This window comes from Taudactylus pleione, unplaced genomic scaffold (genome assembly GCF_031769625.1).
Source record: "Taudactylus pleione unplaced genomic scaffold, aTauple2 ptg000157l, whole genome shotgun sequence".
In the NCBI taxonomy this organism is placed as follows: Eukaryota; Metazoa; Chordata; class Amphibia; order Anura; family Myobatrachidae; genus Taudactylus; species Taudactylus pleione.
Window position 1 is genome coordinate 357,483 of NW_028284559.1, and position 19,240 is coordinate 376,722.

Consider the following 19,240-nt stretch of genomic DNA (forward strand, 5'->3'; position numbering starts at 1 on the left):
ATAATGTGTTTAAATTTCGCACTGCGATATAGTATGAGATAACATTTTTGTTATATTCTGTATTTTTTTCTTTCTGGAAACTTAATAAATTGTGTTATTAAAAAAAAAATGATATAATGCAGGTTGAGGGATAAGTGAAATAGTCATTGGATAGAGATTGATTCTTAAGGATTGTTGAGATGAGTACATGTATAATGGACTATACTCACACCTGTTTCCCTGAGCTTTTGGTGCTTTTATGAATACGAATAACTAGATGTTGAAGGGGAAAATTATTAGTCACTGTACCATTCTGCACATACTGCATATTTTGAGGAAAATCCTGATTCAAAATGCACCAAACAGGGGTATGGTTTTGACATTCAGAACGTTGAATCCTTTAATGTTCGGGATGCAGTCAATGAGCCGGGGGTGGAAATGCAGACCGCTGGCTTCCAGACTCTCAAATCCCGGGAGGGGACTAAGACAGGCATCGAAAGCCCGACGCCTGTCATTATGCCTACGCCAGGAGCCCGGCATACCGAGCGAAGGATAGCCGCGGGTGGGGGAGGGTTAGGTAAGGGGCTCCTGGGGTGGACTTACGGTTAGGCACCCCCCCCACCGGGAGGGTTAGGGGAAGGGGGGGTTAGGGGGGTTAAGTTTAGGCTGTGGGGACGGGGGACTTAGGGTTTAGGCACTAGGGGGGGAGGTCGGGGTTTGGCGTCCCTAAGGGAGGGAAAGGGTTAGCGATAACAAAAAAACTAACCTTGTCGGGATCTTCATATTCTAGCTTCCGGCGTCGGTATTAGGTCTGCTGGGCTCACGTCCGATGGTATTTAATACAGATTCCTAAGGTTAAGATGATAGGTTTAGTTTGTGGCTAGGTTTAGTTTGAAATACTATTGTTGACATTCTGAGTTTTGACATTAATAATTTTAACGTGTCAGTGCCGACATTGTGATTGCTGAGATCTTAAATGTCAATTCAATTCATTTCAACTTTATACTGTCGACATAATATTCCACCCCCCCAAAAGAGTGCCCTGTTCAAATGATGTTTCTGAAGTCCACTTCTGAAATATTTGGTCCCTGCTAGGTAGATATGATCTGTTGGCATCAGTGTAACCATGGTTTGCTGCTGAACTGCGCAAGCACTAGACAAAGGTATATTATTATGCAATTGCTAGATAGCTAAACTTACATACACATGTACAATACAGCGCTGCCTGATGTGGTGATACTCACTACAGATTAATCATTAGTGTTCATCTTTCAGTTGTATTAAATGATGTTATGTTACAAGTCTGTTCTATTATCTAGTCAACATGGCCCTGAATTATTGGTGTATTTAGGCAAGGCAATATCTGATGTTGATACATTAATGATGCAACACACAATAATTATGGTATTATCTTAATAAACTGTGTTAGAAATTTGTCAGTCTGTCAGTTCATTGGTTGTCTTTCTGTCACAAAGACAGATATCTTAATGTCTCTTCAAGTGGAACATCCGAGAACACCAACATTCTATCTACTACCAAAGGTGCATAAGGATAAAACCAAACCACCAGGGAGGCCAATAGTCTCAGGGATCTCTAGCCTCCTGGAACAAACAAGTATTTTCCTGAATAGACCCCTCAGACACCATGTGATTAGTCCTCCACTCCTATCACCAGGATACATTGGACATTCTTAGAAAACTTAATGATGTACAGCTGGATGATGACCACTATCTGGTCACACTACACCAGTATAGAGCATCACCAGGGTATAGCAGCTGTCAAATATTTCCTTGATATGGAAGGTACAGATTAATTCCATGAATTTCTACTCTAGCTCTTCGAATTAATTTTGAGTAGAAATTACTTTACATTTAACAACAAATTCTTCATGCAGATACGGGACACAGTGATGGGCGCAGCTTGGACGTCCACGTACGCCAATTTATTTTTAGGATGGTGGGAGAAAGAAAATGTCTTCAGCGAAGCCAATGAGAGATTTACTTGTCAGATTACCACATGGCAACGATATATTGATGACACCTTCATGGTCTGGCATGGGACAGAAATAGAATTACAACAATTTATTAATTCTCTCAACCATAATGTCCTGAATTTGAAACTGACACAAAATATCAGTAAAAAATGGTCAATTTCTTGGACCTAAACATCTCCATCGGCGAGGGAGGTATGATTGTAACCGAACTATACAGAAAGGAATGGCTACCAACAGTGTAGCTCACATTTCCCCACAATTGTCAAAAACATTCCCAAAAGTGAATTTTTAAGACTACGAAGGAATTGTTCCGAAATTGAAACTTAGAAAGAAAAGAGTGTGGAGCTTTCTCACAGACTCAGGAATAGTGGTTACAGCATACGATCTATTAAGCATGCTCAATATCAAGTATCAACAATGGACAGGGATACTCTCATTTTCTCAGACAAAAGGAGTGATCCCAGTAAGAACAAGATCCGTTTTGATGGGAACTTCTGCCAAGAATGGCGCCAATTGCAAGAAATAGTGAATAAACATTGGCGCATTCTATTATTGGACTCCGATCTGAAGAACTCATTGGATCAGAAAGCAGCCTTCAGTTGGCGAAGATCCAATAATCTACGAGACAACCTAACCTGGAGTCATTTGCATCTCAATCCTAGTTAGACCACCAAAATCAGAGATACTTTCCCATGTGGGAGCTGCAAAGCTTGTAAATACATGACTAAAAGGGACTCCGTATTGGATAGATTCAACAAAACCATAGAGATAAGACAATTTTTCAACTGTAATGCCATTGGGTTGGTATACTGTCTGGAATGCCCCTGTAACAAAAGATATGTGGGCATGACCAAACGAGCCTTCAAACAAAGACTTTTAGAACATGTGGGCAACATAAGAAATGCTTCTACTGATTTTGTTAAGTTGAAGAAACTGACATCAGTGGCAAGACACTTTTTGGAAAAACATGAAGGCTCACCTCAGTACCTTTAAAGCATTTGGTCTGGAACATGTGAAACTAGGCATCGGAGGAGATCTAATGCAAAACACTCCTTCAAAAGGAAAGTCAGTGGACTTTCAGACTAAAAACTGTGAACCCTTTTGGTATCAACAAATATATTAACTATACAGCTTTTCTCTGATCATGTCTTCTGAATAATATAGTTCTCTTTTTCCTCTCCTTATTCTATCCTGATATGCGTTATATTAGATCAGCATGATGTGTTCTCCATGCTGGCTAATTTGCTAACTTTAGAATTATATAATTTTGCTACCTCTTGGCAATTACACCATGTGGTTAGTAGCATTACATGTATCGATTGACTAGGTACTATATTTGTGGTACACATAATATATGTTCTAATATTATCTTCTTATATACTTTTACACTCTTATAAGCATGACCTCTATCGCTTTTCTTATCAATCTATAACTACAAATGGTTTACTTAGCACTCTGGGTACTGTTCCATTTATTGGAGAGTATCAATAATTTTACAATTTTCTACTTACTATTATTAATTAATCTGATTATAGCTTAACTATTTATTTATTGGCACATAATAAATCATCATATTCATTCACTATATTGCACATGTTCATTTACCACTCATTTTTATCTCTCTCATCATTGTACTACACTACTTTTGTTAGCACACACACTTCTCTTGTGTGTAGATATACATACTTATAGTACAGTACACTGTCACTCTACATCATATCACACTTCTTCACACGTATTTTCACATTCTCACACCCTTACTGGCATCACTGCTATTAATATTTAGTGGTAAGATTCAGTGGTCCTATTGAAATTTGATATCTACGTATTTACTGCGAGCGTTATCTGTGTATATATATATATATATATATATATATAATTTATTTTATTTTTTTTACACACACACACATATCACTGACATAGGAAGATAGGCCAGAAACTGGCCAATTTCTGGCCAATCTATATGTTGACTTTTCCCAATTTTTTTTGGACTTGTCTTCTCCATATATTCTGATTTTTAATTACAATTAATAAGTTATATTTTATATACTAATAACTAGGTAGAATTGGTGCCCCAAACCAAGAGTGACCTTTCTTTCCCCCTTTTTTCTACAATTATTTTACTTTTATGGGTGCACCTCCACATCAAGGATAAATTTTGTGGTTAACCAAAAATATTTATTAGTTATTATCTGTGGAGCATTTCTACTGTTGATACGTGACTTCTATACTTATTGGTACTAGTGCTTATGGCAGAGGTTCCCAAAGTCCGCCATTACAGTCCATGTTTTAGGGATATCTAAGCTTGACTCCAGATGTTTAAATCAAATGGATTGAGGTACTAATTAAGTCACCTGTGCTCAAGCATGAATATCCCTAAAACTTGGACTGTAATGGCGGACTTTGGGAACCTCTGGCTTAGGGTATCCCATTCCTCCCCTCCCTACGATTTTCCAATTTTACTGGATTTACCAAGCTAATCGTAGGTAGGTAGATAGATAGATATACACACACACACATACACGAAATCCCCTATACTTGTGCTAATATAGATTTAAATATACCTAATTAAAGAGAGAATTTTTTTCACACCAGCTGCATCTCTCTATTTGCGCCCTTAGATGGGCCTTTGGGAAAATGTGGATGTAAAGAAGAGAGGGCGATAGACCTAGGCTTTAAAGGATTCACCTTGTTCAGTGAACCTCTTATGGTTATATTGTGCATTTAAATGTACAGTCAGGTCCATAAATATTGGGACATTGACAGAATTTTCAGATTTTGGCCTCTATTCACCACCACAATGGTTTTGAAATGAAACAAACAAGATGTGCTTTAACTGCAGACTTTCAGATTTAATTTGAGGGTAATTACATCCAAATCAGGTGTTTAATTGGCATAAAAACATTTAATCTTAATTGTCCTGGCGTTTTGCACATGCGCAGAAGGGAAATCGCCGTGAAAATGGCGGCTGTGCCTTTTTCCCGGTGACCTGTACATGTGCAGTAGACTCTGGTTCACAAAATATATTGGATTCATCTTATAGTGTATAGGCCGAGTACGTCATTTAATGCCATCATTCATCGATGTGTACGCACGACCACACAATATATTGGTCCAATCTTTCCTGTGGCATGCATCAGAGCCTGCCATTCTCAAAAAACAGGAGACTCTTCTGAGCACGTACGAGACCGATACGAAAATGTTCAGAAGAGGCCCCCACTCTAGTAAGACGGTGGCTAGATCGCTGGGGCCTCCACCAAAGTGTTTTATGATGTAGTGTCCCTTTCAGCATCCTGAACTGCTTCCCTTTTCAACATGGAGACAATGAGCATAGGTTTCCTTGCCACAGTGAAAACCTGGCTAACGGTCAGTATAGGGCTGGTGCATCTATAGGGCTACTCCTCCCTTTTTTTTAGAGTATACCAGCCTTGTGCTTAAAAGAGCTGGAGTGCCTATTGAACCCTTGAGCTCTGTTTTAATGAACAAGACTGGGATCCCTGGACTGGCAGGGGCCCATTATGATGTGCTCCCTAATATATAGTAAAAGTAATTTTCTACTTCAGGGTCCATAGGGGTCCACAGGGTGACCTTGGGGTATAGGTGATGCAGAGTCATCCGGGCACCTTACACAGTAAATTTTTTCTCCCAGGATGCATTTGGGTCTGCCTCCATACCTCACCCCCGGGCCATAGGCACCTCAGTTTCGTTGGGTGCCCGGCCGCAGTCGGGTCACTGATAAACGCAGCGGGGCTGTTCCAGCCCCTGAAGATTTTCAAGCAAGAAGTTCTTCATTTCTTCAGCGCAGATTGGAGTATAATGCAAGGATAGAGGAAATGGTGGCTTGTAGAGTCTGTCGAACGCCTTCTCTCCATCCAGGGACAGCAACAAAAGGGGGTCCACCAACCCAGAGAAGGCATCAACTACATTCAGAACCCTTCTAGTGCCGTCAGGGGCTTGTCGACCCCGTACAAAACCAACCTGGTCCTGGTTAATAAGAGACGAGAGCAGAGGGTTGAGTCGATAGGCGATTAACTTTGCATAAATTTTCACATCCGTGTTGAGTAGGGCAATAGGGTGATAGTTAGTCAGCATGCTGGAGTTTTTATCGGGTTTAGGAAAGGTAACTATTCTAGTTTCTAGCATTTCTTTAGGGAAAGTACCTGATGTCGATGCTTTGTTAAACACTTGGACCAATAAAGGAGCTAGGGAACCTTGAAAACATTTATAAAATGTATTAATGTACCCATCAGGGCCTGGAGCTTTATCAGAGGGAAGGGCATTAATTACTGCTAATATTGCCTCTGAGTTTAAGGAAGGTAAATTAATATTATTTAAAAATGTATTAATATCTTCCATTGTCGGTTGATGGGTCAGGGTTTCGTTTGATAAATTGTACAATTGGGAGTAGAATTTGGCAAATGCATCCGCAATTTCCATGGGATCTGATATTTTAACACCATTGGAATTAATAATTTGTCTGACTCTGTCCTTAGCCATCTTTCCCCTAAGCTTCCGAGCCAACATCCTGACTGCCCTATCTCCCTGTGCATAAAACTTTTGTTTTAATTTAAAAAGGGATTTATGTACCTCCTTCAATGATAAATGTTCCATTCTTCTATCACCTTTAGTAATTCTCTATATATTTTGTTATTGGAGGGGGAATCTTTGGGTTTAAATCTACAATGTGAGTTTCCAGATCCTTTTGGTGTTGCCTAGCACTCCTCCGAAGTCTGGCAGCCACCTGAATCACGGACCCGCGGACTACTGCTTTAAGTACGTACCACGTGAAAATGGATGTGTCCTCTACTTGATTAGTGTCAAGATATATTGATAGAGATTGAGCAATTGAGCTTTTTGCTTCGAGATCGTTCAAAAGGTATTTGGGTAATCGCCATGGATTAGGGCGGATTCGCACTGCAGTTACATACCATTGTATACTGAGAGCGGAATTATCCGACCACAGTAATGGTAGGATAGAGGCTCGTGCTGAAGAGACTACTTATCTGTAAGCGCCTAATCAATTCGGGAATACGACAGATGGACTTGGGAGCAAAAGGTATAATCTGTTGTAGAAGGGTTTTTGGCCCTCCATATATCATAAAATTCGAAATCTGATACAATGCGTCTGAAGGCTAAAGAATAGTCATGAGGATGATGAATTCGAGGGTTTTATTTAGGTATAGCTTTATCTAAATGGGAGTTTAATACCATATTAAAATCTCCCAGTATCAGCGGTAGTCCTTTACAGTGTAATCGGAGCACATTGCAAAAACGTCTAATAAGCGTGATTTGTTTCATGTTGGAAGCCTATACCGTGGCTAAGGTCACTGGGACCTCATCTAGGTTACCTATTAGAATAAGGTACCTGCCTTCTTGATCCGTCACCTGCTTATCCAAAGAAAATATACATGAAGCAGATAAAAGTATAGCCACACCTACCTTCTTGCTAGGGCCGCTTGATGTATAGCAGTGTGGGAATTTGAGGTCTGTAAATTTAGGGGGTTTAGAGTGGGGGAAGTGTCTTTCTTGTAAAACTACAATATGTGCTTTGTTTCTGGCAAAATAGCGTAGCGCTAATTTCCGTTTGTTAGGTGAATTCAGACCCTTAACATCAGGGAAGTTACATTAACCATTAAAAATCAGTGGATAAGATAATGGGTTGACACAATTAGACATATTCAATATAGTCAATGACCATGTGTGTGGAAAGAAAGAATAAAAACAATACACAGAAATATAGAAATACAAAAACAGTAAATTATTATAGAAATAGTCCCTAAAAGGGGCTATCTGGGGCCACCTCCAGAGGTAGCGAAGTATGGGACGTGGAGACATTGTGAAATGTCTGCCTCCCTCCGATACTCCATAAGTGTAACAGAAAATGAAAAAAAAGTTAAACCAGAGGACTATGAAGACACTCCAAAATTAACGTAATTGATAAGATCGATCCTCCTCCCGGGGCGGAGCCTTGATTCATACCCCTTGCGATCCCAAACTACTCAGTTTACAAGAGACATGAAGGGGGTCATCAAATAAATTCTGCCATATGATGGTACTATCCCACCTCGGGCCGGCTGATCCGCCCCTCGTAAGGGAGAAAGAAAACCAAGGGACACAATAACACCTATAACTACAGTGAAAATTGATAGTGTCCCAAACAGAAAATGGAGTATAACAAGAAGGCATATAGTGATACCTGTAATCATTATCTAATACCTGTACATGACTGCCTTATGAAAGGGAAAAGAACATGAAAATCAACTATCAACATGTGTCAGCTTTAGAGTCTCTGACTTTATATATAGGTTTCTAACAATGAAATAAACCTTAGAAATAGTAAGTAACTAGTGACAGTGATATTTATCTTGACCGCAAGCTGGCACCATTATCTGGACTTATCTGACAGTCCTATGAGGAGGATCTCCCCGCTGTAGACCACTCCTGAGCTTATATGAGGGCTCCCAGGAAGTTTTGAAGAGATTTCTTCCATGTTCCATGACACCAGGAGCTGGACCCCATCCGCTGGGTTGGAAACCACTGTCGTCGATCCATTTCTTCTTATTATAAGCTTTGTTGGGAATCCCCATCGATAAGGGATGTTGGGCTTCTGGAGTGCCCGGGTCACCGGAAGGAAAGATCTGCGTAAGGCCAGTGTGGAAGCTAAGAGGTCCCCGAAGATCTGAAGATCTCCCAGAATTTAGGAGGTTGCTTCCGATGGTCTTGCTGCACGTAGTCCTTAATATGATAGTAATGCATCCGCATCAATGTATCTCGCTGAGCATCTGTTGGGGCAGCTTTCGCCTTAGGAATACGATGTATTCTATCCAGAAGAAAATCAGAAATATGGGTAGATAGTAAAAGTTTTGCAAAAAGATCCGTAACATTTTGTGTGAGATCTGATTGAGAGACTGATTCCGGAATACCTCTGATTTTTAAATTATTACACCTTGAGCAATCTTCAAGGTCACCCACTTTGCTTCGCAGGGCTACGAATTCTGTTTGTAGGTAATCATGAAGGTTAATGAGATGGTTATGAGATTTAACAACTTCTTCGAGTTTATTCTCAAGTCTATCCGTAGGGTGACCTAAATCATCTACTGATTGTTGGCATGTCTGTATAGCGAGCCTGAATTCAGAGGAAAGATCTGCCATAAGCGATGCCATGAGGCGTTTCATGGAACCTAATTAGTTAGTGGGGCATCATCATTTGAATCATCATCCTGGGTTAGAGGTGGATTAGGGATAATCTGAGTAGGAACTGGGAGAGACATCTTTTAATATCCAGCATCCAGAGTTGTATGACTTTTGGGAGAGACTGCTGAAGGATTATGTTTAAAGTAGCTAATCGGGGGCACCCGTGCAGGGGTTTTCTGTCGTTTGGGAGGCATTTAGATATTCGGGTAAATCGTATTCCTAAATGGAAAAGTCACAGTATATTATCCTATTAAATGAAGCACAAGACCTTTGTATCGGATTACAATTAAAGAAGTGGTATCCCTGCGGGGTTATTGCACGTATCACAGGTAATTGGTCATATAGAATGCATATGCATAAAGAAAAAAAGCATTCGGAGGGAAGTATAAGGAGCAATTGAGCCAGGGGAGTCATCTTAGCAATTCTTCTCCTTTACTGGGTCGCCACCGCAGGGTATAAGGTATCAGTGTCGATAGCAGCAAAGATATTAACTGGGGAGAAGAGGAATTGTACTTGCCCAGCTGTCAGTAATGCGTCCAGTATCTGCTCCCCAGCGTGTCATGTGATCGGCGCGAGCTCTATAGGAAAGTCCGGGGACTTGGATGGCGTGCTAGGCATCAATTTGGCGGGGCCAGCGGGCTGTCTGCCGCCGCTTGGGACCACCACTTGGGACCTTCCGCCTATTCACCTGAGGGATCAGGGAGCTACGTGCAGTGTAGAGGCTGCCGACGGCTGCTTAAATGTTTTATCAGCAGCGGTAAACTCAATATCTCCCTGCTCTTCACTGGGTACTGGAGAGTGCAGAGACTGTCTCCCACCTGTGAGAGGGTAAGTGCCAGAATCCAGGCCTGCATCCAGTATCGGGACCTGTCACGGCATCCGTCAGTGCGCAGCCAGGGGATGGGCAGTAATAGAGCCCGCGGATTCAAGAGGCGTGATAGGCTGCTAATGTGGGATCCAACCGGGGGCACCGCCGAAAGTATGACACTATCCACTGAGGTAGCGGAGGTTGTCTCTAAAACCAAAAAGCTGGAAATCCTTTCGGCAAGTCCCCGCACTAGCTCCAGACAGGGTGTTAGAGCCAGAGAGCAGCACAGACACGTCTGTTTACTCTGGCAGTCAGGCCACGCCTCGCTCCTGGTTATTTTCAGCCTGCTGATAGAGCCTCTGAAATCCCAGCCACGTGAAGTTGCAAGCAGTGGAACTAAACTCTGCCATTTCTGCTGCACACAAAGAAAGACAGGAATTTGGGAGCCTTTTATATGCATCATCAATGTGTGGCCAGTGATTGCAAGCTGAAACACACGTGAACAGTTTCAAACACATCCAAACTCACGCAAGCACTCACCTCAGGAGGTCATCTATTTGAAAAGTCTATTTTGGAGTGAGTTTGAGAAATTCCCGTGCGAGTTCCAAAACTCGAATCTTGGTAAATTTGCAAGTTGTATTAGTTTCTATGGGAAGTACTTGCGAGCTTTGAAAACTCACGCGAGTTTTTATGTCTGCTTAGTGCGAGTTCACTTGTGTTTGCACTTAGTAAATTTGCGAGGTGGAAAAACAGGCTAAACTCACGTGAGAATGCAAACTCATGCAAACTCGATTCTTAGTAAATTTACCCCTTATGGGGGGCATCCACTATACTATAAAGTTGAACGATAATGATAAAATCATTCGATAATCGTTCAAACATCGTTTGAACATCGTTTGCAAATCGTGCAGTAATTGTTTCTAACGATGTACGATGCGCGCTCCCGCTGGTCGTTTGATCGTCTCCTCCATCGAATGAACATGCAGGTCAATTTCACTTGATTGCTTACAAATCGTTTACACATCGTTCACGCTGAATGATCAAACGATGAACCACTATCTGCCCACTATAGCTGAAAGCTCTCAATCACAGATTCAAACAACATAGTTTATCGTTAGATCGTTTGCAAATCATTTGCAAATCTTTTGGGAAGGGAAACTTCAAGGGAAAATCGTTAAGAGGTTGGACAGGGATAAAATCGTCTAATGGATGCCCCCCTTTAGAATCAGTACTGAAAAGTTTGACAATTGATTTGGTTTGGAGAGCCGATGCTGTGGCTTAGAATCTGTGCTGAAGAGTTTGACAATTGATTTGGTTTGGAGAGTCCTGACAGATGGTACGTAAGTGTGAGTACAAGTTAAGCTGCCCATCCACTAGGCGATTAAACCTAGCGATGGGGCGATAACAACGGTCGTTATCGCTCCATCACTTGGTAATCGCCCGCAAATCGGGCAGCAAAAGGTTAAAAACGACCAGCGATGCGCAAGCCCGCTGGTCATTTTTAACATCAATCATCGCCCGAACATGCTGGTCAACCTGACGACCGCCGTCAGGTTGCCATGTTCGGGGATGATTGATCTGCATAAACTGAACGTCTGAATGTTCAGTGTATGCAGTTCACCCCGCGGGAGACGACGGCGTCGTAATCGTGCCGTCGTTTCCCGCATCGTTAAGTGGATGGGCAGCATTAGTGTACAAGTTTGTGTACAAATTAGCGTCCAAAGTCCTGACAGACAGTACATAGGTTTGAGTGCAAGTTAGTGTACAAATTAGCATCCACATTCCTGATGGAAAATGCATAGGTTTGAGTACAAGTTTATGTACAGGTTGGTACAAATTAGCATCCAAAGTCCTGATGGTCAATACATAAATTTGAGTGCAAGTTTGTGTACAGGTTTGTGTACAAATTAGCGTCCAAAGTCATGACGTACGGTATAATACATAGGTTTGTGTATAGGTTTGTGTACCAATTAGCATCCACAGTCCTGACGGAAAATGCATAGGTTTGAGTACAAGATTATGTACAGGTTTGTACAAATTAGCATATAAAGTCCTGTTGGACAATACATAAGTTTGAGTACAAGTTTGTGTACAAATTAGCGTCCAAAGTTTTGACAGACAGTACATAGGTTTGAGTGCAAGTTAGTGTACAAGTTTGTGTACAAATTAGCATCCACTTACCTGCTGAGAATGCTGATTCGGCTTGGAGGGCCGTCATGGCCAGTACAGCTAGGAAGCCGCAGGTGGAATAACAAAGCCGGAGCACAGTACGGGATTTGATGGTGCAGCTAGGGAGCCGTAGGAGAGGCCACAAGAGCTGGGGACAGCAGGGACAAAACCGAGGAGATGGAGGTCCGTCCAGCAGAGTCGACAGGATACTGCTCGTGCCGCTGAGCCTAGAGAATTCACAGGAACGATGTAGTTGGCGAGGCGGCAAAATTCCAGTGTGTACAAATAGGAGGGCTGACCAATCAAGCTGCACTGAGGATGATACATCACTTCCTGAGGCGTGCTGATTGCCTAGCAACAGAAGAAACTGGAGTAACCCCGTCCTGACTGAGTAATCTGCTTGAAGGAGACAAGTCATGACCGCGACTTGTAACATTTGTGGGGTTCCAAACAAACCAATCATTTCAGCCACAAGTGGCAGTCCCTGTGACTGAAGTGATTGGGTTGTTAAACTGTAAATGTCCAGTTTCATATATACAAAATAAGGGTGGGTGGGAGGACAATTCCATCTTGCACCTCTTTTCTTTGCATTATGTGCTGTTTGGGGCATTGCTGCCTGACATTTTTAATTTTATGGTTTATGAATGTCCAGAAATTGTAATGGCCACAGACAGCATCTCCTGTATGCCCCTTTCATTTAAAAAAAAAAAATTCTGAACCACCAAGTTGATGGGGTGGGTAAATATGAGCAGCAGCACAGAGCATCTCCTTGCAAGGATGTGTGCAATACTGTAAAGTGCAAATATGTTTAATACAAAAATGAGTTGTGTATTTTGGTCACATACAGTACATACATATTTATAATGTATATGGTACAGTGCATAAAGCAGGCTGAGTTAACCTGAAGCACGTCTTCTGTTGTTGACAAATAGCTTCCAGTAGGCCCAGCAAACTTCACAGATGCTGGGAGTTCCAGTTCAGCCGGAGAACTACAGGCTGCATCCTCTGATGTAAACAGCAAGTCTTGGTCCCATTACCCCTAACAACCTTCCTGAGTACAAAGTTAACATCTGTTTACAGCAGGGGTCTTCAAACTTGGCCCTCCAGATGCTGTGGAACTACACATCCCAGCATGCACTGCACATCGTTTTAGCATGCTGTTATATCAAAAAGGTGGCAGTGCATGCTGGGATGTGTAGTTCCACAGCAGTTGGAGTGCCAAGTTAGAAGACCCCTGGCTTACAATATGTTCTTGCAGCACCTCCACAAGCAAGGCCACCTCATTTCTATTAGATGTATAAAAAATTAAAAAACCTCCTTCAGATCAAAGATGTATTTTAGGAAATAAACTGCCATCCTGTTTACAACTGCAGTGCCAATCTATGCCATGTTGGAAGTTGAACTGCCAGGTTAGTGTCGCCCACTGCTGTTGCTTAGCTTAGCCAGCTAGCTAGCTGGATGCAACCTTTTGTCCCTAGAATAGATGAAAAAAATATTGTGAGCTGTGAGGTGGTTGGAAATGACTGGAAATAAATGTTTTTGAGGTTAATAATACTGTAGGAACAAAAACAGGACAAAATTATGTGATTTTAGCGTTTTATGTGTTTTTTTTACAGATCCAAAACCAAAACACGCAAGGGGCGGTTTTGGCAAAACCAACTCCAGATCCAAAACTCAAGGAAATACAGAACCAAAACCAAAACACGGGGGTCGGCGCACATCCCTATTTTTTAATATTCTTTTTATACATCTCACTGTATCGCAAGTACAGAGTACAATTGTATAGTTAAATTTGTGAACTTCACTACAATTGTGGGATTGATTAGTGATGGGGACAAGGGAAGTTATAGAGAAGAGTTGACAGCTTCTGAAGTGGGGGGAGGAAAATAATTTGCTTTTAAATAGTAAGAAAACTACGGAGGTTGTGGTCGATTTTCGGAAGTTTAATAAATCTGTGCATCATCCACTATTCTTAAAAGGATCAGAGGTGGAGATGGTTAGCTGTTTTTGGGTATTCATTTTACTGATGAGCTATGATGGTCTTGGCATATCTCAGCTGTAGTTGGGAACAGGTGCATAGGGAGGGTGGCTCCGGTGGAGAGCAAGCTCCAGGCGCCGAAAAGGATACAAGGCGCGCCGCAGCCTGACTGGAGCCGCAGCCCGACTGGTGCCACACGGCACCTACACAGCCCGGCTGCCCGCGGCTTGCAGCTTTCAGATAGTAACATAGGCTTCGTCATGCTGCACTCCTGACCCGAGTCGTGCGTGTGACATCACGTCATCACACGCAACATTTGGTTCAGGAGCGCAGAGTGACATCAGGCAGACGGAGAGTTTGGAGGTGGGAGTGTGGAGAGAGGAGCTGCCCGGGACGGGACGCGCCGCACTGCACCGGGAAAAAAAAACAGTTCTGGCTAACTGGGTCTGGCTGCACTTTGTTTATAGCCTTATGCAGGCTAATACAGTATGTATCATATAATTTATAGGGGCGGTCAGTGAGGGGGGTAAAGTCAATGACAGTGCCCTCCACCCACACTCTGATTGTAGCAGGTCCCCATCCCTTATATTTATTATTGCACCCATCAGCCAGTGTCCTGTTGATTATATATATGTGTGCCACTGATGATTATATATACAGTATATATATATATATATATGAATTTTCAGTGGCCCGCTGACATATACTGGAATTAACAGGTCACTGACTGATGGGTGCAATAATGTACTATATGAAAATGTATGTACTGTTTATAAATGTATGTACTATATGAAAAAAATGTGAACTATAAACATGAAGGTGAGCGCTGCTTCTTCTCATGTGTGTGCGTGTGTATGTGTGCGTGTAAAGTAGGAGTAAAGGCAGCACTCAGAGTCCGTAATAGGGTGAAGTTTAGCTTTATCAAGTCAACGTTTGTGGGACGTTCTTCCCTTCCTTAAGTCTTGAGGGAGGGGAGCACATCCCCGAAACGTCGACTTAATAAAGCAAAACTTCACCTTATTACGGTCTCAAAGTGCTGCCTTTACTCCTACTTTATTATGGGGATGCCGTTCTCCTAAGGAGGGCAACGGAGCAAGTAAGTCCCTGCCAGATTCATATGTATGTATATATATATATATATATACATTATATACAGTATATATAAATATACAATGCGGGATCCCACATTAAAGGCAAGCATCAGCGGCACTCGGGTACATAAACTCACAGCACAGCAGTAGGTAATATCTAATTTTGGGGGGATCTATGCCGCGTTTATTACCTATCCATATCGTTTTGGATATTTTCATTTGTCATGAAAATACCTCCTCTATGTAGTAAAGAAAACTCAAAGTGACAGCAGTAGCAATAACTACTATTCCTGCGAGTTAGATCCTGGCTACATCAGAGGAGTCTGTCAAATCTTGTGAAAGACTCCTCTGCTGGAATCTGACACCGCGCATGTGCACAGTGTCAGATTGTAAGATCCCTCTCCTGCATTATGCCTCCATAGGCATAAAGCAGTTTACCCCATCTAAAGAGGGTCCAAACTCTGACAAACTTTGCTTATTGGAGTTTGGTATATAGGGTCAGATTGTAATCCCCATTGATAATAATGGGGACTGTGACCTGCAGCGCTAAAGGGCCTACTGCAAGAGATTCCTGTGAAATCTCCAGCATTAGGCCAAAACATAAAATTATGCAGAAACTGTAGAATCTGCATCATTTTATGAAAAACTGGCTCCTTAATCTGGAGGGGGAGGTGATTATTTATTTTATTTTGCTTTTTGGAAACCTCCTTCTAGAACTGCCTTCCCTTATCCGATTCCCAGGTGAAATAACTGGAAGAGCACAGTGGACGAACCAACCATTTGCAGCCTATCACTGAGAGAGGGACGGTATGTCTTATTATTATTTTATTTTATTTTATTAACAGTTTGTTATATAGCGCAGCATATTCCGTTGCACTTTACAATTGATAGCTTATATAGCTGTATGGTATATACATTTTGTGATTATTAAATGATGGCTGAGTCCTGTCCTTATTTATAACCTGTAGACAAATGCTAGAGAGGTAAGTACCATGCAGGTTAAAGAAAAATGCAGGTGCACACTAAGAATACTGACAATAAAAATAATTTTGATAAAAATGTGGGCCCATCTACTGCGCCCAGGTAAATCTCATCAGATGGGTCACTAACATCCCTATACTAACACAAAGTATCAATTTATCCAGAACTTACCTATACTAGCACATTCTAACGTGCAATCCAAGCCCCTCCTTCTTCTAAGTAAGTACCTTGTAAGGGAATTAGTGTAGATACCCATCTGAATGAGGTCACCATGCAGATGGGCAAAAACAGTTTGATTAAAATGTGCACTAAGATGTATTTATATTTGTAAAGCTTAGTTTGCTTTAAGATACTAAAACATGTCCATGTCAAAAATTGAATTCTGATGATGAGAAAAATTATATAAAAATAGGTATGTATTCAAAATAAATTCAAACAACAATACCAAAAGCATAGGACAAAGTAAATATAACTATATATTTGTAACAATATAACTAAATCGTAATTGAATCATAATAATGGACTAATTACTAATTATATTTAGATTATTGTACAGTAATTGGTCCCACTTCCATCAAGATATACCCCTTTCACAACGCATTGCCGGATCGCACCCGGGATTTTGTACACGGGTCCTTCCCGGGTGCGAACCGACTGAGACCCCTTTCAGACTGACTGCCCGACATAGTATATTGCCGGGTTGGTGACAACACCGCCGACACGTCCTGAGGCGGTGCTTGGAAGTGAAATGATCTCCAAGCGCCACCTCTTCCTATGCAATGAAGGGGACCCGGATGACATCGACCCAGGATACCCGTTCACACCGGACCATGGGCCGGGTTGAACCTGTGTTCAACCTTGCTCGTTACCGGGGTTGAAATGCTGGGTCGCTGGACCCGGGTCATTTTACCGGGGTGCTTTCACACTGCACAATAACCCAGGTTGCTGTGCATTCACATGCAAGAACTCAGGTTATTGATTGCAGTGTGAAAGGGATATTAGTGTGATATAATGTATGAAGGTCATTGTATGGCCCTTGTTGTAACTATACCACATATCATTCTTTGAACTATAGATTTAAAAAAAATTCATAACGCAGCCTAAGCCAGTGCTGCCTGGATACTGGTGCAACCATATGTGCCCACATACACCTTTCCTAAAATCAAGCATATAGCTCCATTTTGCGTGCCATGGACTCTGTGACTTAGCCATGCCTTGTGATATTTCTTAAAATATTCTCCTTTAATTGCTACTTTTTGACAAATTATTTTACGGCAAAAAAATGTTGGAATCCTTCCAATCACTACCCATCAGGGGCAGAACCAGGGGCGGATTGGGCCGCTGGGATGCCGTGCCAGTTCCCGCTGGGCCGATGCCTTTGGTGGCCAGTAGCCGCTCAGCCTACCCTTCTCTAACTGGACGCCCTCCCCGGGCTTCCGTTGCCGCAATCAGAGCTTCAGCTGCCGGCGACCGCTCAGCCCACCCTTCACTAATTTAAACTGCCCTGAGCTTCCGTTGCCGCGATCAGGGTCGGGCAGCTGCACAGCTTATGTGAAGCGCACGGCAGAACTTGAAGCTTAGTAAAAAAAAAATGACCGACGGAGCCTTTAATCCGGCTCCAGCCCCTCCGAAGCCCGCCTCCAGCCTCCCACAGATGTCACACCACACCAGGCAGCAGATGTGATGCGATGCAGCTTGCTGCACTGTGCCAGGCTGCCGGCGCCCAGCGAACTGCCCTTTATTACTGTTATTATTGTGTGCATCTGCAGCAGGTAGGCACCAGCCAAATAATAAAGAATATTAATATATAACATTAAAGTAAGTTTATATACTGTATGTGATTTATATGATATATATATATAAATATATATATATATACTGTATATTTACATATATACGCACACTGTGTGTGTGTGTATATATATATATATATTATATATATATATATATATATATATATACATACTGTACCACCAGTAAAAGCTATTAGGAGTGCCGTGCCGGTCAACACAGGATTTTATATATATATAACCCCCAGGCCCCCTAGACTGAGATATACACCAGCACACAGCCCCCCCACCCTCTCCCTCCTTCGGCCCAAGGCATGTACACTGCTCACACAGTTTTTTTCTTGTGTAGGCCAATGTGTTTTATTTTTTTTTCATTCAGGGTCAATGTGTTTTTCTTTCCTATGGGAGCCAATGTGTTTTAGTAATTTCTGTAGGGGCCAACGTGTTTTATTTTTCCTGTGGGTAGCAATGTTGTTTATTTTTTTCCTTGCTGGCAAATTTGTTTTTTGTTTTTTTCTTTAGGAGCCAATGTGTTTTATTTTTTCTGTGGTGGCCAATGTGTTTTATTTTTCCTGTGGTGGCCAATGTGTTTTATTTTTCCTGTGGTGGCCAATGTGTTTTATTTTTCCTGTGGTGGCTAATGTGTTTTATTTTTCCTGTGGGGGCTAATGTGTTTTATTTTTTCTGTGGTGGCTAATGTGTTTTATTTTTCCTGTGGTGGCTAATGTGTTTTATTTTTCCTGTGGTGGCTAATGTGTTTTATTTTTCCTGTGGTGGCCAATGTGTTTTATTTTTCCTGTGGTGGCTAATGTGTTTTATTTTTCCTGTGGTGGCTAATGTGTTTTATTTTTTTTATGGCATCAAAAGATGCACAAAGCATGTTTGCAGGGTCTATAGAAATTTGTAAAACACGGATGTATACCAGAAAAGCCCATTGAAGCGGCATTAGCCTAAAGACGCAACTGCAGCAAAAGATGCAAGGACAGCTGCAACTGTGTCCAACTCAGAATCAGGCCCTATGAGGATGGATCCCGCTCCCCTCGACAGACCCCACCCCCTCAACAGACCCCGCCCACATCAGGGCTGCTTCTATAAATTTTCCGGGCTGGTTTTCCATCCCAATCCGCCCCTGGGCAGAACTATGGGAGACAATGGAGGCGCCTGCCACCGGGCTCTAGCACTAAAGGGGCACCTCCTCCATTGCCCACAATATATTCTCCACACTTAGGGCTGTAAGTATGTACCGGGAGTGTACCG